At 37.6% G+C, this 5,414-nt stretch overlaps 1 protein-coding gene across 1 annotated transcript in view; it reads right to left on the bottom strand.

Moving 5' to 3' along the window:
* The window catches only part of GRIA3 (glutamate ionotropic receptor AMPA type subunit 3), a gene marked incomplete at its 5' end in the record, with an annotated part of 128,499 nt that overhangs the window by 122,702 nt on the left and 383 nt on the right, over positions 1 to 5,414 (bottom strand). The window lies entirely within an intron of this gene.

The raw sequence follows: 5,414 nt of genomic DNA, 5'->3' as shown, positions 1-5,414 counted from the left end.
AAGGAAGGGAGCAGAAGGGAACAATTGTTATTGGCAAGCAAAACAGCATGACTCAATTTTATTTGAATTTGTTTTCTCTCTAAACAAAGTGGACATTTTTATGTTTCAAGTATATACCAAGATTAGGAAAGCTGCAGAGTTCACTTCTACAAGCTTAGGTTACTCCTAGATGCCTCTTTTGGGTTCTATTTTATGAAAAAATGTTTTTGTTTTAGCAAAAATTTGGAAAAATTTATATGTAATCTAATACTTGCCACCATCATTATTTCCTGGCAAACTAATAATATGAATGAGGCAGATGGAGAGGGAGAGAAAAGAAAGCAAGAGAAAGAAGGGGATAAGAGACATAGGAGAGGGAGAGAGAGAGAGAGAGAGAGAGAGAGAGAGAGAGAGAGAAGGGGATGTGGCAGGAGAGAAGAGAGTAATGGAAATGTAATTGGTGCCTGTTAAGATAGACCTCATGTTGGATCTTTGGACAAGTTTCAAACCCAGATTCGCAGCTGCCTTTGTTTTTAAAACCTTTTTCTCTAGAATCATTGTACTTTCATAAATTTATAGTTTATATTTCATTCATATACATTAGTGCTTTTGCATATGTTTTTACATGACCTTTGTGGGCCTGGCCTTCTGTCTCACTGAAATGCTTGAGTGGGTAAAATAGAAAGAGCATGGTGCTCTACCAGGAGTCTGATCAACTTGGAATGTAAACCGAGTTTGGCAATGAATTAACTATGAGACTTTGTGTAAGTCATGTATCTTTTCTGAGCCCATTTTTCTGATCTCTAAAGACTGGGGAGGTAGGTGGGTAAAAAGTATCTCCTCATAGTTCTGAGACAATTAAATGGGAAGTCTAAAGAAAACCACGAGCATTGCAGAGGGCAGTCCAAGACACTTCCTCCTCCTTTTCTCCACTAGAGCCATGGCCTTTAATTGCCTGCTCCTGTGGCCCTCTGCCACTGTCAGGGGCAACAACTGCCCCCAACTCTAGGATCAGTCTCAATCTGGGCAAGGAAACTATCAAGTCTTCAAAGGTAGAGGTTAACTGGCTTAACACTGAATGAGTCTTATATTTGGGTACCAGATATCTATGGTTGGACCATCTCAACCAAGTTCAAATTCATTTTGTGTCAACTTCTAGACCAGTGATTTTCAACCCGTGTGCCACAAGAATGTTTAACACATGCAATACTTGACTTTTTCCCTTAGATTGTCAAATTAAAAAATGACAACAACCAATGCAACAATAGCTGTTCAGTGTGAATGAATAAAAAGGATACCTATTATTTTTTGTCAGATCAGCAAAAAAAGTATTTTTTTGTGTGCTGCAGAATTTTAGTAATTAGCTTATGTGTGCCATGAAGTTAAAAGGGTTGAAAATTGCTGATCTAGACTATCGTGATTAATACTTTAAATCTTCAGCTCTGTTACAACTTAGCTACTCACACTCTTTGGCTTTTGCCCATCTAGGCTTATTTTTAGTCTGTCTTATGATTTTATATCCCCAAGGATAACAGGGTTTTGCTCCACCATTTGTGTCTTTGGTGTTCATCCAGCTGCTATATCTACACTCTCACTCATGGCTTTCCCTGGTCAAACTGATGCTCCATGAAGAAAATATGTAGAGCTGGAAGTTACTTTAGAAGTTTTTTCCAAATTTTAGTCATTAATATACCACCTTTACTTTTTTTTTTAAGAGAGAGAGTGGAAGGGAGAAACATATCGATGTGAGAGAGTCACATTGATTATTTGCCTCCTGAATGTGCCCCAATCAGAGCAAGGGATCCAACCTGCAACCCAAGCATTTGCCCTTGACAGGGAATCAAACCTGTGACCCTTTAGTGCACAGGCCATGCTCTTACCGCTGAGCAACACTGGCCAGGGATACATTGAGTAAGTTTTTAAACCTAGATACCTACTTTAGCCTCATTCTTAGGAATGGTATATGTAAAATCACAGAATGATGGGATAGTTATCTTTTTCTAATACACATTTAATATAAATTCAAAACCAATTAATTTAAGAAGTTTTGCTATATACCTAAAGTCCTCTCATGTACAAATAGCAGGCTTTGGGAAGTAGCAATCTGGTCTAACTCTTCATTTTACAGATTAAGAAACAGCTTCAGAGAGGTTTGGTTTGTCATAAGGCTAGCTAGATGAATTCTTGGGCTTGAAACCTGTCTCTTAGCTCCTGGTCTAGTGCATTTTTCCATTATGCCTAGGGTTAATATAGAGTTCTGTGCACTATTATTTACATATATTAAATAATTAAATCACAGTACTTAACATGCATGACAATGCAGTGTCAAGGATCCTGATCCAGGACTTTACCATGAAAGTAAGAGGTTGCTTGACTGACAAATTGTATAAATGTTGGTTACCTCTGGTACTTGAGTAGAGCAACATTACTATCTTAGAGTCATGGAAGAGAAAACAAGAATTATGGAACCACCCATAAGAAGTGGCATCACCAACTGATACAGAATTTGTAAGAGACTTGTTTGCTTTATTGTGATGCCCACTTCTGGACTGACCAGATAACATCTCTGGCCTGTGCTCCTGATACAATCTTTTGTTTCTTCCAGGGATTTCAACAATTTAAAACTTTCTACAGCTTGTTGTACACTATGAAATGTACACTTTGACATGTGAAACCCTTTGTTGAAGCATTCATGCACTATCCAAGTCTTTCCACTTTAGGATTGCTACCAGGGAAGGTCCATGTAAAAGCACATAGAAATCGTTGCCAGATCCATTGAGCTCATTAGCAAAGGGGACACTTGAGGCAATGCTGAAAGTGATTCCAGAAAGCTAAGGTAAACAGTGTGACTGTTTTTTACTTTGCATTTGTAGAAGAAGGCAGTAGTGCTGTACTGTTGTAACACGAAGACTCATACTAGAATTTATTCCCTTCTCTAGCTTTCATTCAGCTGGCTCATCTTGAAAGGCTAGATGGCTCTCTTGAAAGGAAATATCTTCTTAGTTCCACTTACCCTTTTTCGACCATCTAAATGGCTTCTAAACAGTTTGGTTTGCTATGTGAGTATGTGTATATATGTCTATGGTGGAGAGGTTTGGCGTATTTTTAATTTCTTAAAAAATCTGGAAACCATGGTAGGGATAATCTGTCTCATCAGAGATTAGCAAACATTCACATCCCTATTGTCTATAGGCAATGTGAGAGCATAGGAGTTGTGAAAACACTAGGCTGTGTTCAAATGAACCGAAGTTCACTAGAGGAAGAGAAAGGGTGGCAACTCAAAGCATGGTGATGAGTTCATCTTTTCATTACCCAGGTTGACATGACACTATATATTATATTATTTCTCAATTAACAGACTTTGCTTGTTGTAGTAGGCATCCTCCCAAGGTTTCATAATTCTCAGTTCTGTTTTAGGCATTTAGTTTACCATTCTTTTCCACAATTTGTCCTAATGATTCTCTCTGGCAGTTCTATCACTACACAGGCTTACATTTCTGTCACATCTGGGTCTCAAAGTTGAAATCAGAGCTCACCTGAAGGATTGTCAGTAAGATCAGGGAGGCCTACTTAGAATTATAGAATGGGAAAAGTCCTTATGAACCACCTGGTCATCTTAGGCCAACTGAGACAGCCTGACTCAGATTGCCCTTTAAGACAGAACCTGCCTCAAGGAGTTGAGTTAGATGACAGACTCATGTGCCTTCAGGCTCTGCCTCAGCTATCAAGTGGGAGGTGTGTGCTTTCTGGGCAGCTGCCAGCCAATGGCTGAGCAAAGTGGGGGTTACAATGGCTTGCCATTTGGGATCAGCAGGGGGTTCCTCTATTCACAGGAGCTCCCAGTTGTGCTGGCCAATACTTTCTCAGACCTTTACCACAGTCTGAGACTCTTCTTATGAAAATTCCTTCCTTTCCCCCTCCTTTGCTGATATCAGACCTGTATTATGGTCTGAAGCTTTCCCTGCCTACTTGTGTCCCTAACCCCCCCCCCCCAGGTATTACTCTCAATAAATGTTTTGCACTTCTAATTATATCTTAGCATCTCTTTCCAAAGGACCCAACCAATATACCAATAACTCCCCACTCCCATCTGAGTTCTACAGTAAGGAGTCTGAGGTCCACAGAGGTGAAGTGACTTACCCAAGAACCAATAGCTAGCTACTAGAAAAGTCAGTATAACAACTCAAACTTTCTGACTCCCAATTCAATGCTTTCCCAAAGTTCAGTGGTTCAAGTACCAGCACAATCATGTATGAAACCTCCCATAGATTTTGTTATCTGTTTATCCCCCATGTTATTATTTGTGTGACATATTATTTCACTTATTAAGTTTCTACTTTAGCCTTCTTTGAAGTAATAATATCCATAAAATTTGGATTTTGATGTGCTAGTTTTATATTTTTCTAATACATATTAAATAAATACAATACCACTATAATAAAGTTTGTGTGTATACTACCAAAAGTCATATGATTTACTGTCAGTGATAGGTGAACCCTAGGACTTAGAAGGCAGAGGAGAAGGAAAAGGTAGACAGAGGGAGGAAGGAAGAAAGGAAGGAAGAAAGAAAGGCGAAATACTTATTGGTGAGGAAGAAATGGTAAAAACCCATCAATAACTGCCTCAGGCGCCTTGCTGTGACCCTTGTGTTTCCTACCAAACCCTGGTTTAATCTCCAATTAGTCAACAAACATCCTTTACTTATTGTTTGTCTAAAAAACAAATGGAATGTATTCAGATGTAAATTAAAAATCAAGATTTGTCCTCCTAAAGAGTCAATTCATTTATCCCCAAAATGTACTGAAATGGTCCACTTTGAACAATTTATTGGAGAAGACGCATACTCCTTTTAAAGACAATAACTCTAATCTTCATTTTATAAGTGTTTGAGTGCATACACTTCCTAAGAAAAATATTTAAGTAGCATTTCCTTTCTCATTTAAAAATATTTATTAAAACAAAATAAGATTTTTCTCTGATTTAAGAAATATAAGAATATAATTACAATAATCTTCACCTTTATTGTCATTCTTTTGGTTCAAGAGCTCTGTAATGATTATAATTTTATTGTGCTAATGAAACAAAATTGGGGTTATGTTACAATTTAGTAGATTCCTAGTATCATAGTGATACTTTAATGTTCCTCTTTTGTTCCATGGAAATAGTATTATACAGAACCTCTGTCAAACAGATATTACTGATTTAGAAGCTATTTTGTTAATTCCTAAACCAACTGTCCTTTTAGAGAAAGAAGAGCTAGAACCTAACCTAGAATGTCACAGATTTTAAAGTCATGGGAAGATTGAAGATAAAGATTCAAGTTGTGTTTTATTATAAGTAGAAAGATTGCTGTACACTTAATGTTCTATGTTTAAACCTATTTCTAGCATCTGGTTTGAAAATATTTGGTAGTAGTCTACTTCTGAAAAGACAAA

The sequence above is a fragment of the Myotis davidii genome, unplaced genomic scaffold, assembly GCF_000327345.1.
Source record: "Myotis davidii unplaced genomic scaffold, ASM32734v1 scaffold1975, whole genome shotgun sequence".
NCBI lineage: Eukaryota > Metazoa > Chordata > Mammalia > Chiroptera > Vespertilionidae > Myotis > Myotis davidii.
The sequence above is the reverse complement of the archived record's forward strand: the minus strand, read 5'-3'. Positions and strand labels throughout refer to the sequence as shown.